The 27,900-nt window shown below is 37.7% G+C and overlaps 2 pseudogenes; one reads left to right on the forward strand and one right to left on the reverse strand.

Annotated features, from left to right (window-relative positions):
- The first annotated feature begins 24,141 nt into the window (after positions 1-24,141).
- Positions 24,142-25,361, forward strand: LOC142181706 (uncharacterized; annotated as a pseudogene).
- Positions 25,362-26,051: 690 nt separating this feature from the next.
- LOC107775974 (uncharacterized) lies at positions 26,052-27,271 on the reverse strand (annotated as a pseudogene).
- Between the last annotated feature and the right edge of the window lie 629 nt (positions 27,272-27,900).

The raw sequence follows: 27,900 nt of genomic DNA on the forward strand, positions 1-27,900 counted from the left end.
GTGAAATCAAATGATGAAATAAAGTTATTTGATTATGATGCCCTTGTCGGGTTGTTATTGTTTCTGTTGTGGCTCATGGTAAGGAAGAGTGATAAAGCACGAAGGGTGATGCCATGCAAATTTCTATTTATGCATATGGTGAGGAATAGTGATAAAGCACGAAGGGTGATGCCGTGCAAATTTCTATTTATGCATATGGTGAGGAAGAGTGATAAAGCAAGAAGGGTGATTCCGTGCACATTTACATTATTCATATGGTGAGGAAGAGTGATAAAGCACGAAGGGGATGCCCTGCATGTTTCTATTATTTGATTGCATGGTGAGGATTGAGAGTAAAAGCACGAAGGGTGATGTCGTGCATTTTCTGTTTGCTGTGTTTATTTGTTGTTGTCGGTTCAAGTGTTCTAGCTTTTTAGGTTCTTGTACTACTGTCATTCTTTGTGTCGGAACCCCCATAGCATGTTGCCCCTTCCCGCTCATTTTTGCTCAGTTTTTAATACTTGTATTCTATTAGTATATTGTTAACTGCACTGGTTTATATTGTTTGTCGTGTTCTACCCTCGTCACTACTTTGTCAAGGTTAGGCTCGACACTTAACAGTACATGGGGTTAGTTGTACTAGTACTGCACTCTGCACTTTCCGTGCAGATTCTGGTACTGGACCATACTGATCAGAGTTCAAGGTTACTGCCTACAATCCACAAGAGACCCAAGGTAGTTCTGCCAGCATTCGCAGACCCTGGAGTCCCCTTCCCTCTATCTTAGTTCCTATTTTCATTCATTCTGAGAAATAGATGTATTTTTCCTTTAAACCGGTATTTGTAGAAATTCTTAGACGTTTGTGAATTGTGACACCATATCATTGGGGTAGCCTTGTTTTAGAGTTTTGAACTGTTATGAAACTTTCGCACTTTATATCTGCTTAGCTTTAGCCATTATTTATTATTGTTTGGATTAATAATTAATGCGTTAGAAAGCTATCTCTTGGCTTGCCTAGCTTTCAAGAGTAGGTTCCATCACGATTCCGATGGTGGGCAATTCAGGTCGTGAAAAGTTGGTATCAGAGCACTAGGTTGCCTAGGTCTCACAATTCACGAACAAGCTTGGTAGAGTTTGAGGGATCGGTACTAACGCATCTATGCTTATCCCCCAGAGGCTACAGAGTTTAGGAATAACTTCACTTCTATTCTTCTCTGTCGTGCGATTTAATTACTCAATGCTAATTGAACTCCCACTCTATTCTTTAGCAGATGGCAAGAACGTGTACTGCTTCATCAGCAAATCAGCAGCCCGATCCCTTAGGGGCAGCTCCTACGAGGGGTAGAGGACGAGGTTGAGGCTGTGTTAGAGGCCGAGGCAAGGATAGGGCTTAGCCTAGAGCAGCAACACCAGCGGCGGAGTCTCAGGTAGAGTTTGATGATAAGGTTATGGCCAAGACCGTTCCGATAGAGCCAACTCAGGCTTCAGAGGGGTTCATCGCTACTCCGGTACTTCAGGCTGCTTTGGTCTGTCTGGTGGGCCTTATGAAGAGTGTCACTCAGGCCGGCATACTTCTGGTAGCACTAGTCGTCTCTCGGGTTGGGTACGAGCACAGACTCCTGTTACTCGCATTCCAGAGCAGGTGGCTCCCCAGTTTCAGACTCCAACAACCCAGCTAGTTGGGGTAGTTCTACCGGGTGTGGTAGCTCATATCGGTGATGGATCAACTATGTCTTTTGATGCTTTGTGGAGATTGGATAGGTTCACCAAGCTTTTCACTAGTACCTATGGTAGTACATCTTTAGAGGATCCCCAGGATTATTTGGACAGTTTTCACGAGGTTCTATGAAACATGGGGATAGTTGTCACGACCCAAACTGAAGGGCCATGACTAGCACCCGACCACACTTGCCGAGCACCAACGTACATTTCATCTAACCTTCATTATTATCTTTTAGGGCTGACAAGATCAATATAAATGGTAGACCTAGATCATGGACAACCAGCAATAAAATATGACGGCATGAACATACATAGCAGGGGATGACCAGACAATCAAGAAACTACATATAAGGTATGAGCTACCACGCTACTATGAGAGACTATACAACAAAAACTAGCCGACGAGGCATACCAAACTATACATGAGCCGACACCTGTCTATGAGCCTCTAAAAGAACATAAGTGTTGCAACATAGCCGGAACAGGGCCCCGACATACCCATAATGTCTATAACAAAAATTGCATACCAAGACCAAGGCAAGTCCGGAGAAGGGATCTCGCCAATCACCGCTGAATTGGACAGTCTACTGTGGTGGAGGAGTTGCACCTGCCTGTCTATCAGGACCTGCAGCACGACATGCAGCGTCCACAAACAAAAGGACGTCAGTACGAATAAAGTACTGAGTATGTAAGACAAGGAACCATAAATACGATTAGTAATGTAAGCAAGGATAGAGAATATACAACCTGTAACATCTTAGTACCTCTGAGGGCTACTTACATGAAATGCATGATACATATGTATAAATACATAAACCTTTAAAGCATTCGCCTCTAAGGGCATCATCATCATCATATCGTACCCGGCCATAATAGGCTCGGTAGAATCATACCCGGCCACGTGGAGCTCGGTAAAACCCAACTGATCAATGGTTGCACAATAGGTGCCGTACCCAGCCAACTATAGCGTGGCTCGGTAGAGTAAAATAGATACATATATATAATGCATGCTCGACTCATGGAATCACATTCTAAACCATTCGGAGTGACGTAAGGTCGGTATCCTCTGTACACGTTATTAGGACTAACTCTTCACTATGAACCTTATAAGAATCAGGAAGTACCAACAACATTGATAACATAAGACTAAGAGAAGCAACATTAACATCAATCGTTCCATAAGAGGGAAAACAATGTAAGTACTGCTAGCTTCTAAGAGTAGAGTATCTTGGAAGATCGTTCATTACATTATGTACAATCAGAGTCGTGCAAAAGAAGGAAAGGGATAGCCTCACATACCTTGTATATACTGCCCCAATCTCAAGCTATGCAATTGTCAAAACTCCTTAGTCTACAATAAGAGAAACGATACTATCGTTATTATTTAAGCGTCATAACTATTATGTATCGACCACAACCTATTTTACGATGAAACGGACAACACCTCCCCTATATATATGACCTCACACCATTCAAAACAGTCACCAAACATCCCAAACAACATCAATAATAAACATATTGAGCCTCCCAAAATAGTCCACACACAATCGAATCACTTCATTCATACGACGACCACCGTAGTCGTGTCAAACAACCTGGAATTGTTACGAATAACTATCAGCCCATAACCCTACATATATATGGTGTTTCTCCACACCCTTCCTCCTCCAAAACTCCACAAGATAGTAGTAAAATACGCAGCCCAACAACAACGCAAAACAGTCCACAAAACAATAACATTACTTCCAAGCCTTTCGATATATATTTCACAAGTTCTAGATTCAATGGCTTAGCTGCAACTTGGATAATCTTAAATACATATAGAGTAAGAGGTTCCTTACCTTTATACAGAAATAAAAACTCCAATTTGACCTTAAATTTCCATCAAATATCCCTCCAATGCTGCCACAACAACAAAAAAGCGAAACTAGCGATTAATTAGTGTTTTTCGGCACTAGAATCACTTTAGAAGGCTTGAAATCACCTAGGATTGATATTAAGAACATGAGGGAGTATTTACAGAACATAAACCCTTTAAAACAACCTCCCACACGAGCTGGAACGACACAAAAATGAGCAACAACAAGAAGAACAAGATACTTACTAGCGCCACGGAATTCCCGACACTTGATTTGTGTTGTTTGCCCTTTTTTGGGTCTTGAATCTTGAGAGAACCTTGAGAGGATGTTCCTAGGGTTCTAAGGTCTGAAAATAGTGAGACGAAATGACTTAAAACGGGTTGGAGGCATCCTATATAGGTCCAAATATCTTAAACCGCCTTAGTGGGCCCCATAGAGAGGTGCTTGGCGCAGTCTCGCGAAAACGCGAATATCTCTCTACTCTGAGATCGTATCGATGAACGGTTTAATGCATTGGAAACTAGACTCATAAATCTTTAATTTGGTTGATATATAACCCCGTAATTCCTTGTAAATTATGAGAAAAGATTAGAAACATTTGACCTAATGTTTAAGTAAAATTATGAACCTAAGTTGCGACAACTTTTGTCGACTTTTGTTTCATAACTCGTTTGAATTCAAGACTTATGATACGGATATTATATGATTAAAATAACTTAATAAATGACCTCTTGAGTGTATTAAGCACCGCTAGATTACCTGAAAATACGAGTTACAACATCCTTGATTCGTTTAACTTCTAATACTGGTTAATCACCCTTATACACTCTTGTATCACTTAAGACCAATAGGATTGACTTCTTATCATCTCAAAGATAATTCCTTCTTAGATTTATGTTAACTAATATATGGCATGAACTAACACATGTGGATATGGGTTGTAACACCCTCCCCCCCTTAGGAACATTCGTCCTCGAATGTAAGGGTTTATGGGGAGTTTAAATCATCGTGGATTCCAATGGAAATTTCCGATCAATTTTCCCCTATAAAATGGTCACTAGCAAAACTTGCAAGTAATTAAGCCCAACATATGGATTCACAAGGCTACACAAAGCATTATGCGTATTTACATTATCTACATATCACCATTTTGTATTAAGGAGGAGTATTCTCAAATTATTGCTTACCTCATAGAGCCGTTTCACCTTCCAATGTATCCTGTCTTCCACCAGCATCCTTGTTATCTTCATTCTGGAATAAGTAAGGGTATTTAGACTTCATCTCATCTTCTGCTTCCTATGTCATTTCTTCCATATTTTTGTTCCTCCACAATACTTTGACGGAAGCTACATCTTTTGTTCTCAGCTTGCGGACTTGCCGATCTAATATCGCCACTGGCACTTCTTCATATGATAGGTCCTTTGTAACTTGTACATCTTTGATAGGGACGACTCGAGAAGGGTCTCCAATACATTTTCTCAACATAGATACATGGAATACCGGGTGGACAAATTCCAATTCGGATGGCAATTCTAACTCATAAGCAACTTGTCCAATCCGTCAAAGAATTTTATACGGCCCGATATACCTTGGACTCAGCTTACCTTTCTTCCCAAAACGCATAATACCCATCATTGGTGAGATCCTTAGGAAACTCCAATCACCAACCTCAAACTCTAGATCACGACGTCGGACATCAGAATAAGATTTTTGCCTGCTTTGTGCCGTCCTCAATCGCTCCTGTATTACTTTCACCTTCTCAATAGCTTGGTGAATCAAATCTGGCCCATATAATTCTGTTTCACCGACTTCGAACCATCCAACTAGTGATCTACATCTCCTCCCGTATAGTGCCTCGTATGGGGCCATTTTAATACTGGAATGGTAGCTATTGTTATAGGCGAATTCTATGAGTGGAAGATGATCATCCCAATTCCCCTTAAAATCTAGAACACATGCTCGTAGCATATCTTCCAGTGTCTGAATGGTACGTTCAGCCTGTCCGTCAGTCTGCGGATGAAATGCAGTGCTGAGATTTACCTGTGTGCCTAAACCCTTCTGGAAAGACCTCCAAAAGTTAGCCGTAAATTGAGCTCCTCGGTCTGATATAATAGATATGGGCACACCATGAAGCCTAACAATCTCCTTGATATACAACTTTGCATAATCTTCAGCCGTGTAAGTTATCTTCACTGGCAGAAAATGGGCACATTTTGTAAGTCGATCAATTATCACCCAGATGGAGTCAAACTTATGATAAGAGCGAGGTAATCCAATAATGAAGTCCATATTAATCACCTCCCACTTCCAGGTCCGAATCTCTATATTTTGAAGCAATCCACTGGGTTTCTGATGTTCTATCTTTACTTGTTGACAATTGGGACACTGGGCTACAAATTCTGCAATAGACTTCTTCATATTATCCCACCAATACTGCTCCTTGACATCATGATACATCTTTGTTGAGCCGGGATGGATGGAATATCGGGATTGATGAATCTCATTCATAATCTTCTCTCGCAACCCTGCCACATTAGGCACACACAATCGGCTCTGGTATCTCAGTGCCCCGTCTTTTCCGATCCCAAAAGCCATACTTTTACACTGTTGAATGATTTCTCTTAATCGTACTAAGATAGGATCTTCATATTGTCGTGCATTTACCTCGGCTACCAAAGATGATTTTGATGTATTCTGTACAGTAACACCTCCATCATCAGAGTCTAACAATCTGATTCTCATATTGGCTAGCTGATGAAGCTCTTTAATCAACCCCCATCTACCTGCCTCAATATGTACTAAGCTTCCCATTGATTTACGGCTGAGAGCGCCTGCCACAACATTGGCTTTACCGGGATGATACAATATCTCGACGTCGTAGTCTTTCAATAATTCAAGCCACCTACGTTGCCTCAAATTCAACTCTTTCTGCTTGAAGATGTATTGTAAACTCTTGTGATCTGTGTAGATGTCAACATGGACGCCGTATAAGTAGTGCCGCCATATCTTCAAAGCATATATTACTGCAGCCAATTCCAAATCATGGGTTGGATAATTCTTTTCATGCTTCTTCAATTGTCTTGATGCATAAGCAATCACATTCCCACGCTGCATCAATACGCACCCCAAACCTATACCTGAGGCATCACAATATACCACATAACCTTCTGTTCCTTCAAGAAGAGTGAGCACTGGTGCAGATGTCAATCGATTCTTCAGCTCCTGAAAACTACGTTCACAAGTGTCAGACCACTAGAATTTGGTAGCTTTTTGTGTTAACTTAGTCAATGGTGATGATATAGAGGAAAATCCTTCTACAAACCGCCTATAATATCCTGCTAGCCCTAGGAAGCTGCGGACTTCTGATGGTGTTGTAGGTCTCGACCAATTCTTTACTGCATCGATCTTCTGAGTGTCGACACTAATACCCTCATCAGATATCACATGGCCAAGGAATGCTACTGAGTTCAGCCAGAATTCACATTTGGAGAGCTTAGCATATAACTTACGATCCTGAAGCGTCTGTAATACTATCCGCAAGTGGCCCGCATGTTCCGCCTCTGAACGATAATACACTAGAATGTCATCAATGAAAACAATCACGAACACATCAAGATAGGGCCTGAATATAGTATTCATGAGATCCATAAAAGCTGCTGGGGCATTTGTTAGCCCGAACGACATCACCAAGAACTCAAAGTGCCCATATCTTGTTCGGAAGGCCGTCTTTGGAATATCCTTCTCCCTAACCCTCACCTGATGATACCCTGAACGTAAATCAATCTTAGAGAAATACTTGGCACCCTGGAGTTGGTCAAATAGGTCATCAATTCTTGGAAGTGGATACTTGTTCTTTATAGTAGAATTATTCAACTGTCGATAGTCGATACACATCCGTAACGACCCGTCTTTCTTCCGCACGAATAGGACTGGTGCACCCCAAGGTGAAGTGCTAGGCCTAATAAAGCCCTTATCCAGCAAGTCCTTCAACTGCACCTTCAACTCTCGCAACTCTGCCGGGGCCATTCTGTATGGAGGAATAGAGATCGGTTGAGTGTCAGGCAACACATCAATACTAAACTCAATCTCCCTTTCAGGAGGAAGGCCTGGGAGTTCATCTGGGAAACATCTGGGAATTCGTTGACCACAGGGATTGATTGTAAAGTAGGCGGTTTCGCCTCCGCATCCCTAACGCGAACGAGATGATAAATGTAACCTTTTGAGATCATTTTCCTTGCCTTAAGATAGGAAATAAACCTACCTTTCGGTGTAGCAATGTTCCCTTTCCATTCAATGACGGGTTCACCCGGAAATTGGAACCTAACCATCTTCGTACGACAGTCAACATTTGCATAGCATGAGGCCAACCACTCCATTCCCATTATCATATCAAAATCAACCATTTCTAACTCAAATAAATTTGCCGAGGTTTGACGACTACAAATCATCATAGTGCAACCTCTATATACCCTTCTAGCAATCACAGAATCTCCTATCGGAGTAGATACCGCGAGGGGTTTACTTATCAATTTAGGTTCAATGCCAAACTTATTAGCCACAAAGGGTGTAACATATGATAATGTAGATCACGGATCAATCAGCGCGTATACATCATAAGAAAACACAGATATAATACCTGTAACAACATCTGGAGACGACTCGAGATCCTGTCGACCTACTAGAGCATAGGTTCGATTTTGAGCACCACTCGAACTCAGCACTGCACCTCTACCCCTACCACGACCTGTCGACTGCTGAAAACCCCGTGCTGGTGGTTGAACTGATGAGGAAGAACTAGACACAGATCCAGTCGGCTGAGCCATACCATCACCTCCTCTATTAGGACAATCCCGCATCATATGGTCAGGCTGCCCGCATGAATAGCATGCATCAGAACCTCGACGACACAGTCCAAAGTTGGCCTTGCCGCACTGATCACAATGTGGTGTTGGGGGTCTCATCTGACTAGTATCCCTGTGATGTTGCGAGCCAGATGCCCACGAACTCTGACCTGGACCAGAATAGGATCGATCATATCGAGGCCTCTGAAACTGTGGAGGACCACTAGCTACAGGTTGCGCCGAACTCCTCGAAAACTGTGGCCTGATGCAGCCTCTGAAGTCATCAGAATACCCTGCAAATATCGCCCTCTTATGCTGGCCCCTATCTTGCTCCCTAACTGCCCTCTACTGGCGCTTACGATCCTCTAGGGTCTGGGCATAAGCTTGAATACGGGAAATATCCATGCCCTCCACCAAGGAAGCTGTCATACACTCATTTATCAGATACCTTGCCAAAACATCAAACTGCATACTGTACTCTCGCACACTCATATTACCTTGTCTAAGGTTCAAGAACTTATCAGCTCTAGCTCGTCGTATCTCAACTGGCAAGTAGTGACGAAGAAAGGCCTCAGAAAATTCCTTCCACACAGCTGGAGGAGGGTTCGGACCCCTGGATCTCTCCCAACTATCATACCATAGAACCGCTAAATCCTATAGCCGATAAGAAGCCAACTCTACTGCCTCTGTATCACTAACATGCATAACCCGAAGTGTACGATGAACCTGGTCAATAAAAGTTTGTGGGTCCTCCTTGGGGTCTGATCCGGTAAACACTGGAGGGTCTAAATTAATAAAATCACGAACTCTTGTACTAACTGGTTTCTCAGCAGCACCTGTATTCTGCCTCTGAGCCTGAGCAGCTACCAAGCTAGTCAATAACTGCAAAGCACTCCGCATATCCTGGTCTGGAGTGCTAGACGGAGGAACTGGAGGCGCTGGGTGCCTTCTAATATCCTCTGGAGGAGATGGAGTAGATGAGGTATGAGAGGTCATCTCACTTTGAGCCTCAATTTGTCCTGCTCTAACTTGGGGCACCTGACTGGTACCCTCTCCCGCTGTTGTATCAAGCCGTCTACTAATCGTTTGCTTCCTAGTCGAAGGCATCACTGAAAAAAACAAGGTGAATATTAGAGACGAACACTTACGACTCAACTCTACGCACGATCTAGATTCAGGAAGAAGGTAACAACCCTAGATGTCATGTAGCCTCCTGATTATAAATGTGGTGCGCTACACATCCATAATCAAGACTCTACTAGACACGGCTCATAGACAACCCCTAGGACAGACTTGCTCTGATACCAAGTTTGTCACGACCCAAACTGAAGGGCCATGACTAGCACCCGACCACACTTGCCGAGCACCAACGCACATTTCATCTAACCTTCATTATTATCTTTTAGGGCTGACAAGATCAATATAAATGGTAGACCTAGATCATGGACAACCAACAATAAAATATGACGGCATGAACATACATATCAGGGGATGACCAGACAATCAAGAAACTACATATAAGGTATGAGCTACCACGCTACTATGAAAGACTGTACAACAAAAACTAGCCGACGAGGCATACCAAACTATACATGAGCCGACACCTGTCTATGAGCCTCTAAAAGAACATAAGTGTTGCAACATAGCCGGAACAGGGCCCCGACATACCCATAATGTCTATAACAAAAATTGCATACCAAGACCAAGGCAAGTCCGGAGAAGGGATCTCGCCAATCACCGCTGAATTGGACAGTCTACTGTGGTGGGGGAGCTGCACCTGCCTGTCTATCAGGACCTGCAGCACGACATGCAGCGTCCACAAATAAAAGGATGTCAGTACGAATAAAGTACTGAGTATGTAAGGCAAGGAACCATAAATACGATCAGTAATGTAAGCAAGGATAGAGAATATACAACCTGTAACATCTTAGTACCTCTGAGGGCTACTTACATGAAATGCATGATACATATGTATAAATACATAAACCTTTAAAGCATTCGCCTCTAAGGGCATCATCATCATCATATCGTACCCGGCCATAATAGGCTCGATAGAATCGTACCCGGCCACGTGGAGCTCGGTAAAACCCAACTGATCAGTGGTTGCACAATAGGTGTCGTACCCGGCCAACTATAGCGTGGCTCGATAGAGTAAAATAGATACATATATATAATGCATGCTCGACTCATGGAATCACATTCTAAACCTTTCGGAGTGACGTAAGGTCGGTATCCTCTGTACACGTTATTAGGACTAACTCTTCACTATGAACCTTATAAGAATCAGGAAGTACCAACAACATTGATAACATAAGACTAAGAGAAGCAACATTAACATCAATCGTTCCATAAGAGGGAAAACAATGTAAGTACTGCTAGCTTCCTAAGAGTAGAGTATCTTGGAAGATCGTTCATTACATTATGTATAATCGGAGTCGTGCAAAAGAAGGAAAGGGATAGCCTCACATACCTTGTATATACTGCCCCAATCTCAAGCTATGCAATTGTCAAAACTCCTTAGTCTACAATAAGAGAAACGATACTATCGTTATCATTTAAGCGTCATAACTATTATGTATCGACCACAACCTATTTTACGATGAAACGGACAGCACCTCCCCTATATATATGACCTCACACCATTAAAAACAGTCACCAAATATCCCAAACAACATCAATAATAAACATATTGAGCCTTCCAAAATAGTCCACACACAACCGAATCACTCCATTCATACGACGACCACCGTAGTCGTGTCAAACAACCTGGAAATGTTACGAATAACTATCAGCCCATAACCCTACATATATATGGTGTTTCTCCATACCCTTACTCCTCCAAAACTCCACAAGATAGTAGTAAAATACGCATCCCAACAACAACGCAAAGCAGTCCACAAAACAATAACATTACTTCCAAGCCTTTCGATATATATTTCACAAGTTCTAGCTTCAATGGCTTAGCTGCAACTTGGATAATCTTAAATACATATAGAGTAAGAGGTTCCTTACCTTTATACAAAAAGAACAACTCCAATTTGACCTTAAATTTCCATGAAATATCCCTCCAATGCTGCCACAACAACAAAAAAGCGAAACTAGCGATCAATTAGTGTTTTTCGGCACTAGAATCACTTTAGAAGGCTTGAAATCACCTAGGATTGATATTAAGAACATGAGGGAGTATTTACAGAACATAAACCCTTTAAAACAACCTCCCACACGAGCTGGAACGACACAAAAATGAGCAACAACAAGAAGAACAAGAGACTTACTAGCGCCACGGAATTCCCGACACTTGATTTGTGTTGTTTGCCCTTTTTGGGTCTTGAATCTTGAGAGAACCTTGAGAGGATGTTCCTAGGGTTCTAAGGTATGAAAATAGTGAGAAGAAATGACTTAAAACGGGTTGGAGGCATCCTATATAGGTCCAAATATCTTAAACCGCCTTAGTGGGCCCCATAGAGAGGTGCTTGGCGCAGTCTCGCGAAAACGCGAATATATCTCTACTCTGAGATCGTATAGATGAACGGTTTAATGCATTGGAAACTAGACTCATAGATATTTAATTTGGTTGGTAGATCACCCTGTAATTCCTTGTAAATTATGAGAAAAGATTAGAAACATTTGACCTAATGTTTAAGTAAAATTATGAACCTAAGTTGCGACAACTTTTGTCGACTTTTGTTTCATAACTCGTTTGACTTCAAGACTTATGATACGGATATTATATGATTAAAATACCTTAATAAATGACCTCTTGAGTGTATTAAGCACCACTAGATTACCTGAAAATACGAGTTACAACATCCTTGATTCGTTTAACTTCTAATATTGGTTAATCACCCTTATACACTCTTGTATCACTTAAGACCAATAGGATTGACTTCTTATCATCTAAAAGATAATTCCTTCTTGGATTTATGTTAACTAATATATGGCATGAACTAACACATGTGGATATGGGTTGTAACACCCTCCCCCCCTTAGGAACATTCGTCCTCGAATGTAAGGGTTTATGGGGAGTTTAAATCACCGTGGATTCCAATGGAAATTTCCGATCAATTTTCCCCTATAAAATGGTCACTAGCAAAACTTGCATGTAATTAAGCCCAACATATGGCAGGGTTCTATGATTGTCACCCAGTACGAGACTAGGTTTATTGATTTGGATCGTCATGCTCTTCTTATACTCCCCACCGAGAGAGAGAGAGAGAGGGGGTGAAGAGGTTTATTGAGGGATTCACTCAGCCTATTAGATTGCAAATGGCTAAGGAGTCCGAGAGCGAGATTTCTTTACAGGATGTGACCAATGTGGCTAGGCGAGTTGAGATGGTTTTAGCTTAGGGGAGTGGTCAGGGGTATGACAAGAGGCCTCGTCATTCTGGCAGGTTCAGTGGTCTCTCATCTGGAGGTAGGGATTCCTTTGGTAGAGGTCATCCTCCCAAGCTATTTCATTCAGCACTTCCGACTTCTTACGGTGCTACAGCTGGCCGTGGCCATCATAGGTAGTATTCTGAAGCTGACCTACAGTGCACCATCAACTCCTATCAGTGCACCTCCGCTCCAGAGTTTTCAGGGTGGTTACTCCTGTCGTCAAGATTAGTTTTATTGTCAGCATTCTTAGCAACCGAAGTTTTGATATATTTGTTGCGATCCGAGGCATATTGCTAAATTTTGCCCTCGAGCCTCGATCAGTTCTCAGCATCAGGGTTCTCGTGCCATGGTTCCAACACAAGGTGTTCCACCGCCTTCTCATGAAGCTAGAGGTAGGGGTTAGGCAGCTAGAGGTTGAGGTTGAGGTGTTAGAGGTGGTGTCAGGCCGCTAGACGTGGAGGCAAGCCAGCAGGAGGTCGTCCCAGGGATGTAGTTCAGAGTAATGGGGCCTAGCCCCAATATTATGCTTTCCCAGCCAGACCTATGGCTGAGTCCTCCAATATAGTTATCACAGGTACTATTCTAGTTTATAGTTGAGATGCTTCAGTTCTATTTGATCTAGGGTCTACATACTCTTATGTGTCTTCTTATTTTGCTTCCTATTTGGTTGTACCTCATGATTCTTTGAGTTCTTCCATATATGTGTCCATGCCGGTGGGTGATTCCATTATTGTAAATCATGTCTATCGTTCGTGCGTGGTTGTTATTGGGGGTTTTGAGACTAGTGTAGGCCTCCTACTTCTTGATATGGTTGACTTCGATATTATTTTGGGGATGGATTGGTTGTCGCCTTATCATGCTATGTTGGACTCTCATGTGAAGACTGTGACCTTAGCTTTGCCGGGGTTGCCTCGATTGAAGTGGAGATGGATTCTTGGTCATTCTACCAGCAAGGTTATCTCTTATATGAAGGCTCCGCGTATGGTCGAGAAATGGTGTTTGGCTTATTTGTCTTATGTTCGTGATTCTAGTGCTGAGGTTCCTTCTATGGATTTTGTGCCAGTTGTTCATGATTTTCTAGAGGTATTTCCTACAGACCTGTCGGGGATGCCACCCGACAGGGATATTGATTTTTGCATTGATTTTGCTCCGGCCACTAAGCCCATTTCTATTCTGCCATGCTGCATGGCCCCGCAAGAGTTTAAAGAATTGAAGGAACCGTTACAAGACTTGCTTGATAAGGGCTTTATTAGACCTAGTGTCTTGCCCTGGGTGCGCCGGTTTTATTTGTTAAGAAGAAGGATGGATCTATGAGGATGTGCCTAGATTATAGGTAGTTGAACAAAGTCACTATAAAGAACAAGTATCCATTACCGAGGATTGATGATTTATTTGATCAGCTTCAGGGTGCCAAAGTATTTTTGAAGATTTATTTGAGATCTGGCTACCTTCAATTGAGGATTAGGGCATCTGATGTCTCTAAGATAGCTTTTCGCACTCAGTACGAGCATTATGAGTTTCTAGTGATGTCATTTGGGTTGACAAATGCCCCAGCGGCATTCATGGACTTGATGAACCGGGTGTTCAAGCCCTATCTTGATTCCTTTGTGATTGTCTTCATTGATGATATCTTGATCTACTTCCGCAGCCGAGAGGACCACGAGCAGCATCTTCGGGTCATTCTTCATACTTTGAGAGACAACTAGTTATATGCTAAGTTTTAAAAAGTGAGTTTTGGTTGAGTTCAGTGGCATTCTTGGGTCATGTTGTATCAGCATAGGTTATTCAGGTAGATCCTATGAAGATTGGGGCAGTCAAGGACTAGCCCAGACCCACATCAGCTACAGAGATCTGGAGTTTCTTGGGCTTGGCAAGTTATTACAGTCAATTTGTGGAGGGGTTCTCATTTACAGCAGCACCAATGACTAGGTTAACCCAAAAGGGTGCCCCATTCAGGTGGTCGGACGAGTGTGATGTGATCTTTTAGAAGCTCAAGATAGCTTTGACTACGACACCGGTGTTGGTATTGCCCGCAGGTTCAGGGCCATATATAGTATATTGCGACGTATCCCTATTGGACTTGGTGTGTTGTTGATGCAAAATGGCAAGGTTATTGCTTATGCTTCGCGGCAGTTGATGATTCACCAGAAAAATTATCCAGTTCATGATCTTGAGCTAGCAGCCATTGTACACGCGCTATATATTTGGAGGCATTATTTATATGTTGTGTTGTGTGAGGTGTTCACGGATCACAAAAGTTTGCATTACTTGTTCAAGCAGAAGGAGCTAAATTTGAGGTAAAGGAGGTGGTTGGAGCTATTAAAAGACTATAATATCACCATCTTGTATCATCCTGGTAAGGCCAATATGGTGGCCGATGCTTTGAGTCTGAAGTCAGCTAGTATGGATAGCCTTGCATATATTACAGTCGGTGAGAGACCATTTGCTTTGGATGTTCAGGCTTTGGCCAATTAGTTCGTGAGGTTGGATGTTTCTGAGCCTAGTCGTGTTCTAGCTTGTACAGTCGCTCGGTCTTTATTGCTTGAGCATATCAAGGATCGATAGTATGATGACCCTCATTTGCTTGTCCTTAGGGACACAGTGCAGTACTGTGGTGCCAAGCAGGTTACAGTTAGAGATGATGGAGCTTTGAGGATGCAAGGTCATGTTTGTGTGCCTAATGTGGATGGACTTCGTGAGTTAATCCTAGAGGAGGCCCATGTTCCCAGTATTCTATTCATCCAGGTGCCACAAAAATGTATCAGGATTAGCGGCAGCATTATTGGTGGAGGAGGGTAAATAAGGATATTGTTGCATACATAGCTCAGTGTTTGAATTATCGGCAGGTAAAGTTCGAGCATCAGAGATCTGGTGGTTTGCTTTAGAAGACTGGAATTCCTGAGTGGAAGTGGGAGAGTATCACTATGGACTTCGTTGTTTGAATCCCACAGACTCAGAGGAAGTTTGATGCAGCGTGGGTTATTGTGGATAGGCTGACTAAGTCGGCACATTTCATTCCTATGGTAGTTATTATTCCTCAGAGCAGTTGGCTGAGATCTACATCCGGGAGATCGTTCGTCTTCATGGTGTGCCCCTGTATGTCATTTCTGACTGAGGTATGCAGTATACCTCACATTTTTGGAGGGCAGTTCAGCATGATTTGGGTATGCGTGTCGAGTTGAGCACAACATTTCATCCTCAAACGAATAGACAGTCCGAGTGTAATATTTAGATTTTTGAGCGTATGCTCCGAGCATGTGTTATTGACTTTGGAGGTTCTTGGGATCAGTTATTGCCGTTAGCGGAGTTTGCCTACAATAACAGTTATCAGTCGAGCATCCATATGGTTCCCTATGAGGAATTACATGGTAGATGGTGTTGGTTACCGATTGGATGGTTTGAGCCGAGAGAGGCTCAGTTGTTGGGTACAGATTTAGTTCAGGATGTCTTGGATAAGGTTACGATTATTCAGGATAGGCTTCGTACAGCTCAGTCCAGACAAAAGAGTTATGCCGACCATAAGGTTCGTGATGTGGCATTCATGGTGGGGGAGCGAGTGTTGCTTCGGGTGTCGCCCATGAAGGGCGTGATGAGATTTGGGAAGAATGGCAAGTTAAGCCCTAGGTTCATCTGTCCTTTTGAGATTCTTGATCGAGTGGGACAGATGGCTTACAGACTTGTGTTGCCACTGGGTTTATTAGTTGTACATCCAGTTTTTCATGTGTCCATAAATCGGAAGTATCACAGTAATTCATCCCACGTATTAGACTTCAACACTGCCAAATTGGACAAGGATTTGATCTACGAGGAAGAGTCGGTAGCTATTCTAGACCAGAAGGTTTGATAGTTGAGATCGAAGACTTACCCTTCGGTACGTGTGCAATGGAGAGTTCAGCCTATTGAGGCAGCTACCTGGGAGTCCGAGTCAAATATGCAAAGCAAATATCCCCATCTTTTTACCGACTCAGGTACTTTTCTATGTCCGTTCGATGATGAACGGTTGTTTAGAGGTGGAGAATGTGATGGCCCAAAGGTCATATTTCATTTTAGAATCTAATTTCATGTTCCGAGGCCTTAAAAACTTCATTTTCATTCTCATCGATTTGCATGCATAGTACGAGCGTGTTTTCGAAAAGCTTTTATGTGAAATTTAAGAAAAATAATGAATTTTACCTTTAAAATTAATTAAAGTTGTCTTCGATCAACATTTTTGGCAAATGGACCCGTATCCGTAATTTAGCGGTCCCATAGGGTCCGTAGTAAAATATTGGACTTGGGCATATGCGCAGAATCAAATTCTGAGGTCCCTAGACCGAGAAATAAATTTTTAAAGAAAATTATTTGCTGGAAAATATAAGAATTTTTAGAAATAGAATATTGTGTGATCTCGTTGGTATCAGGCCCGTGTTTTAGTTACAGAGCCCGGAACAAGTTTGATATAGTATTTAAGTCGCGTCTGTGAAATTTGGTGAGAAACGGGACTGATTTCACGTGATTCGGACGTCCGGTTGTGAAAATAAAAATTTCAATATTTTTGGCGATGTTATTTTGGTGTTAAATTCGTTGTTTAAGATATTATTTTGGCGATTTGATAGCACGAGTAAGTCCGTGTGATATTTTTAGACTTGTGTGCATGTTCTGTTTGGAGTCCCTAGGGCTCGGGTGAGTTTTGGATAGGCCAATTTGGACTTAGAAAAATCTAAGGTTGCATCTGGTATATCGCAATTGCAAGATCATGCTTCGCATTTGCGAGCTTCACAAGCTTCGCAATTGCGAGGTTTTTATCGCAATTGCGATGATGGCCTGGGCCAGAATAGTTCGCATTTGCAAAGTCATCAGGGAGGGGAAACCATCGCAATTGCGACCAAAGGTTTGCAATTGCGACAGTAGTAGACATGCAGCAAGTTCGCATTTGCGATGCCTGTCTCGCATTTGCGAGCTTCGCAATTGCGAAGCTCTGGTCGCAAGCGCGATATCTGCAACTGATCAAAATGCAACATAAGCAGGATTTCAACGCATTCTCTCAAATTTTCAAACCCTAAGCTCTCATAGGCGATTTTCCAAAGAAGAGTTCTTCCCCTACTCGGGTCCGGGGTCGGTTTTTGACTTTTTGGGAAAATGTTGGGAAACCTATAATTAAGCATTGAAATTGAATTCTTTAGCATTAATTGATGTTATTAAGTTAATTATGATTAGATACAAGCGGATTAGAGGTGGAATTGAGAGGTAAAGCGGTAATTGAGGTTTGATTGTGGCCGTGGAATCGAGGTTAGTATTGTGGCTAACTTTAGCTCGAGGGATTAGGTGTTGTTTCCTTATTTGCTACTTGTTTAGTTGTTAAGTACGACGTATAGGTATGGTGACCAGTATCCATATGTTGTTGTAGGGTCATGGCATGCGAGTGAGTCTTATACTTATGACCGTTGTGTTATTTTATACGTATTGTTCTTGCTGAAACTAGTTATTACTCATGTTAAACAAGTCATACAATGTTTTTCTTGGTTTTTGATATTGGTTGAGTATTGGCTCAAGTTGAGATTTCTGTTGTGAAATAAAATGATGAAATGAAGTTATTTGATTGTGATGCCCTCGCCAGGTTGTTATTGTTTCGGTTGTGGCTCATGGTAAGGAAGAGTGATAAAGCACGAAGGGCGATGCCGTGCTCATTTCAATTTATGCATATGGTGAGGAAGGGTGATAAAGTACGAAGGGTGATGCCATGCACATTTACATTATTCATATGGTGAGGAAGAGTGATAAAGCACGAAGGGTGATGCCGTGCACATTTCTATTTTTAATATAGTGAGAAAGAGTGATAAAGCACGAAGGGTGATGCCGTGTACATTTCTATTATTGATTGCATGGTGAGGATTGAGAGTAAAAGCACGAATGGTGATACCGTGCATTTTCTGTTTGTTTTGTTTATTTGTTGTTATCGGTTCAAGTGTTCTAGCTGTTTACGTTCCTTTACTGTTGTGATTCTTTGTGTCGGAACCCCCATTTTATGTTGCCCCTTCCTGTTTATTTCTGCTCAGTTTTTAATACTTGTTATTCTTCTAGTATATTCTTAACTGCACAGTTTTATATTGTTTGTCGTGTTCTAGCCTCGTCACTACTTCACCGAGGTTAGGCTTGGCACAAAAAAAAATCTTTAACTTATAATAAACTAAAGGACTCGAATTGAATTAGGTATCAGAGCCTACAAAAGTAAGATAAATATTAAACATTTACTCAAATAAGTAAAATCATGGACGATAATACTAAAACTAATATTACAAAACCGCAACAAATACCCATAAACAATGAGTCAATTACAGAAATTAGGCACATTAAAATAAATAAAAAATAAAGGAAAGTAAGAAAGAAACTAAAGAAACTATACCCAGAATATGAATATTTAAGTATTACAAAAATAGCCAATGTTAGGTTATCTAAATTAATAGATACTATATCCAAAATGGAATACAAATATATTTACTATCTTAAAAATAAAAGATGAATAAAGAAGAATTTGCACTAGAAGAAAAAACATATGAAAATCCAGAAGGATTAAAAATAATAATAATTTTCTAACTTATGGAGAAGATACAAGAAAATAGGAAATAACCTAAACTTAATGTTAGAAAAAAAAACGGTAAAACTAGTAGTTTAACTGCAATGATTAGAATAACAAAAGAAAACGAAGAAATAGATAGAAAATGAGAAATTAAGGAAATACAACAGCAAGCAAAAGAAAAATACAACAGATAGAGGAAGTAAATAACACTAAAATAACAGAGTTAGAAAAAGAATTAGAAATACTAAAATAGCTATATGCAAGTAGACAAAAAGAAAAACGCAAAGAAGAAGAACAAGAGTTAAGACTGACAAATGAAATAGAAAAATTTAAATTACAGTTAGAAGAGGTACAAGATAATCCACCAAAAATAAGCATAAACGAAATAAATGATCAAAGTGATGATGATAAGGATCTAGGAGAAGACTATTCAGAAACAAGTGAGACATATACAGAAATTATAGAAAAAACAGAAAAGACAAAAAAAAATCCAGAAATAAATACAGGAGATATGACCGAGGACAAACCAAGCACATCAGGAATAAAAAAATCCAAAACATCTAAACCCGAGCTATTACAGAATAAGTTATGATTCACATGATAGGAACAAAACATTATGGGATAAAAGGCTAAATAGGAAATGGACACCAAGACAGATAACTGAACAATGTAATTTTTTAGATCTAGATTGTGTAACAGATATAAATAAAACAATCCAATTATGGATAGGATATATCTCAAAACAATTAATAGATAATAAAATAGCAATAGTTGAAACACCAGGTTATATAGAAAGAACACTCATAGGAACAGTAAAACTATGGTTACAAAATTTAACAAATGAAAGTTTAGATACATTTAGAAGTAATAAAAAATATGATGGTACAGTTGCAACAACAACTACAAAAATATTGTATAAATATGAAATATCGATAAGAAATGAATTTAGTAGTATCACAACAAAAATAGAAGAACAAAATAAAGAAAAAACTACAAATAGAAATTTAATGACAAAATTAGCAATATGTAATATGTGTAATATAGACGAATATACTTGTGCATTTAGAGACTATTATTATAAAGGAACATATAGTCCGGATGAAAGTAAAGAAATAAGAAAATTATATTTTACCAAATTACCAGAACCTTTCAGCTCAAAAATAATAAAAAATTGGAATGAAGCAGAACTAGCAGATACCCTAGGAGCTCGAATAAAATTTTTACAAAACTAGTTTATAGAATTATGTGAAAAATATAAAGAAAATATCAAAATGGATAAAATATTAGTAAAAAATTTGGCATGCTGCAAAAAAAGAATAGCACCCCAATTCGGATGCACAGATAAATATTACAAAAAAGAAGGTAAGAGAACAAGAAGATATAAATCCAAATATAAGTATAAGAAACCAAGAAGAAGATATTATGTAAAAAATTACAAACATAAACTAACAGAATGTACTTGTTACAATTATGGAAAACTAGGACACTTAGCTAAAGATTACAAATTACCAAAAAATCCAAAGAAAAAACATATTTCCGAAATAATAATAGACAATGATAAATATACACAAATGGAATATATAGATTATGAATTAGGAAGTGAAGACAGTATATATGAATTATCAGAAAATGAATTATCAGAAAATGAAAAGGATATAAATAATAACATAATAGAAAGATCAGACAAAGAGAATTATGACTGAAAAAGATATACAAATCATACAACAAGAACACCAAAATGAACAATCTTCAGAACAAAAAATAACATTTGACACCACTATATTTGAACAAATAAAAGGAAAAGAATTGGACCTAAGTATAGACAAAATACTAGAAGTACCAACAATAAAGAAATGGTTTAAAAGACAAAAAGAAGAATACTACGTAGTAAGCCAAAGGGAACATATAATAGACTGTAAATACATTAAAGGCAAAGCCAGAATACCAATATTAAATAAAAAACTATTAAATAAAGAAATACAAGATATAAAAGCAAAAAACCCAATAAAATACGTACATTTAGGAGGAACGGAGATACTAATAAAAGCATGTTTTAGAGAAGGAATAGATACCCCTATAGAAATATACTAAGCAGACGATAGAATTGTACAACCTATAGAAAAAAGTATAATAAGTGCAGTAAAGGGTAACTTAATATACCAAAAATTTAAATTCATAATAAGTACAAACTATTCGGTTGCAAAAGATGATAAAAATATAGATAAATTATTAGTTCTATACTGGAAAATATCGGGAATAGAACTAGCACCAGGAAGTAAGATATTCACAGCAAGATGTAAAAGCCTATATGTCTTAACAACAAAACATAAGATAACAGCTAAAAATAAAATAAATAAAATTAAAATAGAAAATCCGTTCGAAAGAATAGTATCAGTTATAGACAACAATGATTATAGTTATAAAGAAATAGACATAGAAGAAGACTTAGAAATAGTAAAAGAAAGATTAAGCACGTCAAAACGAACAAGTGATGAAATACCAGAAACATCATCAAGAATGAGTACATCAAGAAGAATAGATTGCACAACTCCACAAAAATTAATAGAACAAAAAATAGAAGAGATAAACCCACATCATTATTATATAACAGGAATAATGGACCAAAGAAAATATTTAATATTAATAAATACAGGACAAGAAGAAAATTATGTTATAAGAGAATTAATACCAGAAAAAGAAATAGTAACAAAAGAACAACAATGTTCAGAATTACCAAAAGCACTAAGAAAGAGTGAAGAACCGACTGAAAAAGAATTAATTATTGGAGGAATACCAATACTAATAAATTTCAAAATATATCAAGGAGATAAAAACATTACACTAGGAATAAAATGGTTAGAAAAAGTCAAACCATATAACTTAGAAGATAGACAATTAACAATAAGTTATGAAAACAAAAAGATAATAATCAAAAGAACCTTAATATAATGCCAAAAATATATATACTTGCCAAGATAATAGTAGAAGGATATTATAATAGATATTATACGCCTATGATGGATACAAGAGCAGAAGCTAACATGTGTAAACATAATTGTCTACCAGAAAATAAATGGAAAAAGTTAAGAACCTCCCTAGTAGTAACAGAATTTAACAATGAGGGAAGTATGATAACACACAAAGCAAGGAATCTAAAAATACAAATATGGGATAAAATATTAACCATAGGAGAAATATATAGTTATGAATTCGCAAATAAAGATATATTACTAGGAATGCCATTTTTAGATAAGTTATTCCCACATACTATAACAAAAACACATTGGTGGTTTACTACCCCATGTAAACAAAGAATAGGAGCAAAAGGAGTAAATAATAAATTGAGAAAATCAACACCCTCGATTAAAGGAAGTGAGAAGATCACCTAGAAATTAGAAAATATAACACTAAGCAACTATAATATAGAAATAATCATTTTCTCAATAGACAAGATAAAACAACTCTAAGATAAATTAGAACTACTATATAATGATAATCTCCTACAAGGATGGGAAAAACATAAAACGAAAATAAAAATTGAACTAATAGATGAAAATAGTATAATAACACAAAAACCTTTGAAATACAATTTTAATGACCTAACAGAATTTAAAATACATATACAGGAATTGTTAGATAATAAGTAAATACAAGAAAGTAATAGCAAACACACTAGCCCAACATTTATAGTAAATAAACATAGTGAACAAAAACGAGGAAAAAGTCGAATGGTTGTAGATTATAGAAATTTAAATGCAAAAACAAAAACATATAATTATCCAATACCAAATAAAATACTAAAAATCAGACAAATACAAGGATATAACTATTTTAGTAAATTTGACTGTAAATCAGGATTTTACCATTTAAAACTAGAAGATGAATCTAAAAAGTTGACATCATTTACGGTACCACAAGGATTTTATGAATGGAATGTATTACCCTTTGGATATAAAAACGCACCAAGTAGATACCAACATTTTATGGATAACTACTTCAACCAATTAGAAAACTGCATAATATATATAGATGATATACTATTATATTCTAGAACAGAGAATGAACATATAAAACTACTAGAAAAATTCATACACATTATAGAAATATCAGGAATTAGTTTAAGTAAAAAGAAAGCAGAAGTAATGAAAAATCAAATAAAATTCTTGGGTATACAAATAGATAAAAATGTAATAAAAATGCTCATATAGTACAAAAAATAATTAACTTTATCGAAACACTTGATACAAAAAGAAGTTACAATCATTTTTAGGATTAGTTAACCAAGTAAGAGAATATATTCCTAAATTAGCAGAAAATTTAAAACCATTACAGAAAAAATTTAAAGAAAGATGTAGAATACCATTTTGACGAAAAAGATAAAATACATATAAAAAAGATCAAAATTATGTGTCAAAAATTACCAAAACTATATTTTTCGGATGAAAAAAGGCAGTTTACATACATAGTAGAAACTGATTCTAGTGATCACAGCTATGGAGGAGTTCTCAAATATAAATATGATAATGAAAAAACTGAACACAATTGTAGATATTATTAGGATCATACACGGAATCACAATTAAAATGGGAGATAAATAGAAAAGAACTATTTGAATTATATAAATGTTTGTTAGCATTTGAGCCATATATCGTTTATAACAAATTTATTGTAAGAACAGATAATACACAAGTAAAATGGTGGATAACACGGAAAGTATAAGATTCAGTAACAACGAAAGAAATAAGAAGGCTTGTATTAAATATACAAAATTTTACATTTACAATTGAGGTAATAAGGACTGACAAAAATGTTATTGCAGACTACCTATCAAGAAAAAGGTACCCAAACTGATGACAGACAAGAAACAAGAGATTTATTTGCAATCCTTACTACTCTATCTTTACAGATGGATAGTATGGGTAAAAGATTACAACAGTTAGAGGAAAGCAAGCCAAGTCAGCAACATGACTATAAAGATGCGGAGCTAAGTCGATAGGAAGACTTAAAATTTCCAGAGTTAGAGGGAGACGTTGGGAAACTCTGTAAAACCCATAACACTATTTGTTTACATACAGCTGCAGGTACGAGTAAACAAATTAATAAGAAACCATATACCAATGCCAATTTGAATAACATATTTGATAAACCAATTACTCCAAAAATACCAAAAGAAATAATGACTACAACACCACAAACCTCAACCTACGCAAACAGTCTACACCAAAATAAGAAAATATATAACCATATTACCCAGACCTATATTGAAAACATATACAAAATCCAAACATTTCTAAACCTTAACCCAGAGCAACTACTACAACAAATCCAACACAAGACTACATAACCCAAAAACTCCAAGGATATAATAGACTTATTGCCCAACCAAAGACCAGATCCAATCTAGTAAAAACATGTTACAATTACGGCTTACTTAGCACAGTATATACTTATGATGGAGAAGAAATAAGTGGAATACCAGAGATATATAAAGCATTTATTACATATAAAAGAATTACAAAAGGAAACCTATTTTTTATAAAATTCTATACAGCACCAGCTGAGATACTATACGATGAAATAAAACCTCTTATACAAGTTGTAAAAATAGGATTGAAACGAGATATGATAATACAAGAAGAGATAGAACAACAACCAGAGATACCAAAAATCGAGATACCGAGTTTTTACGCCAACAAAAGAATAATTGGAATAACAACTATTATCCAAGAATCAGCCAACAATTATCTACAGGAAAATGCCATTTGGAGCTACTACTCAAGAGATCAACTAATGATATATGCAAATTCAAGAGAACTACGACAAGGAGATATGGATGAGGTCCAAAAATGGATTTTATCATTATTAAAACCAGAGATGCAACCAACTACAAGAGCACTAAAGAAAGGATTTATTTCCAACGAATTACTAACAAGATACTGCAAATTAGTAGGCCACAAGTACCCAGATCATATATGTTCAAAGTGTAATGGAGAAGATAATTATGTACCAAAAGTACAACTGGAATAAAGATACCAGCATGAAAACAAAGGAAGACAAAGACAACAGACAACTATGGCAGATAGATAATCAATAGAAGAAAAAATAATGTAAAAAGTCGTAAAGTAAAAAGTACGAGTCATATTCATGAACAGTAAAGGTCGTTCATGAAGGGTCGTTTGTAAATAGTACGAGTCATATTCATGAATAGCAAAGGTCGTTCATGAACGGTCGTTTGTAAATAGTAAGAGTCATTTAAGTTTTCTATATATAGTCTGTAAGGATATCCGAGAAGATAGACCCTCACCTTCTCTCTTATAAGAATTTTAATTTGAAGCCTTTCATACCCGAATTGTTAATACCCGAAAGGCTTTAATACCCGAATTGAATACCCAAATTGTTATTATGAAAGGCTTTAAATTAAAATTCTTATAAGAGAGAAGGTGAGGGTCTATCTTCTCGGATATCCTTACAGACTATATATAGAAAAATTAAATGACTCTTACTATTTACAAACGACCGTTCATGAACGACCTTTGCTGTTCATGAATATGAATCGTACTATTTACAAACAACCCTTCATGAACGACCTATACTGTTCATGAATATGACTCGTACTTTTTACTTTACGACTTTTTACATTATTGTTTCTTCTGTTGATTATCTGTCTGCCATAGTTGTCTGCTGTCTTTGTCTTCCTTTGTTTTCATGCTGGTAACTTTATTTTAGTTGTACTTTTGGTACATAATTATCTTCTCCATTACACTTTGAACATATATGATCTGGGTACTTGTGGCCTACTAATTTGCAATATCTTGTTAGTAATTCGTTGGAAATAAATCCTTTCTTTAGTGCTCTTGTAGTTGGTTGCATCTCTGGTTTTAATAATGATAAAATCCATTTTTGGACCTCATCCATATCTCCTTGTCGTAGTTCTCTTGAATTTGCATATATCATTAGTTGATCTCTTGAGTAGTAGCTCCAAATGGCATTTTCCTGTAGATAATTGTTGGCTGATTCTTGGATAATAGTTGTTATTCCAATTATTCTTTTGTTGGCGTAAAAACTCGGTATCTCGATTTTTGGTATCTCTGGTTGTTGTTCTATCTCTTCTTGTATTATCATATCTCGTGTCAATCCCATTTTTACAACTTGTATAAGAGGTTTTATTTCATCGTATAGTATCTCAGCTGGTGCTGTATAGAATTTTATAAAAAATAGGTTTCCTTTTGTAATTCTTTTATATGTAATAAATGCTTTATATATCTCTGGTATTCCACTTATTTCTTCTCCATCATAGGTATATACTGTGCTAAGTAAGCCGTAATTGTAACATGTTTTTACTAGATTGGATCTGGTCTTTGGTTGGGCAATAAGTCTATTATATCCTTGGAGTTTTTGGGTTATGTAGTCTTGTGTTGGATTTGTTGTAGTAGTTGCTCTGGGTTAAGGTTTAGAAATGTTTGGATTTTGTATATGTTTTCAATATAGGTCTGGGTAATATGGTTATATATTTTCTTATTTTGGTGTAGACTGTTTGCGTAGGTTGAGGTTTGTGGTGTTGTAGTCATTATTTCTTTTGGTATTTTTGGAGTAATTGGTTTATCAAATATGTTATTCAAATTGGCATTGGTATATGGTTTCTTATTAATTTGTTTACTCGTACCTGCAGCTGTATGTAAACAAACAGTGTTATGGGTTTTACAGAGTTTTCCAACGTCTCCCTCTAACTCTGGAAATTTTAAGTCTTCCGATCGACTTAGCTCCGCATCTTTATAGTCATGCTGCTGACTTGGCTTGCTTTCCTCTAACTGTTGTAATCTTTTACCCATACTATCCATCTGTAAAGATAGAGTAGTAAGGATTGCAAATAAATCTCTTGTTTCTTGTCTGTCATCAGTTTGGGTACCTTTTTCTTGATAGGTAGTCTGCAATAACATTTTTGTCAGTCCTTATTACCTCAATTGTAAATGTAAAATTTTGTATATTTAATACAAGCCTTCTTATTTCTTTTGTTGTTACTGAATCTTATACTTTCCGTGTTATCCACCATTTTACTTGTGTATTATCTGTTCTTACAATAAATTTGTTATAAACGATATATGGCTCAAATGCTAACAAACATTTATATAATCCAAATAGTTCTTTTCTATTTATCTCCCATTTTAATTGTGATTCCGTGTATGATCCTGAATAATATCTACAATTGTGTTCAGTTTTTTCATTATCATATTTATATTTGAGAACTCCTCCATAGCTGTGATCACTAGAATCAGTTTCTACTATGTATGTAAACTGCCTTTTTTCATCCGGAAAATATAGTTTTGGTAATTTTTGACACATAATTTTGATCTTTTTTATATGTATTTTATCTTTTTCGTCAAAATGGTATTCTACATCTTTCTTTCAATTTTTTCTGTAATGGTTTTAAATTTTCTTCTAATTTAGGAATATATTCTCTTACTAGGTTAACTAATCCTAAAAATGATTGTAACTTCTTTTTTGTATCAAGTGTTTCGTTTAAGTTAATTATTTTTTGTACTATATGAGTTTTCATTTTTATTCCATT

Source organism: Nicotiana tabacum, chromosome 6 (genome assembly GCF_000715075.1).
Source record: "Nicotiana tabacum cultivar K326 chromosome 6, ASM71507v2, whole genome shotgun sequence".
In the NCBI taxonomy this organism is placed as follows: domain Eukaryota; kingdom Viridiplantae; phylum Streptophyta; class Magnoliopsida; order Solanales; family Solanaceae; genus Nicotiana; species Nicotiana tabacum.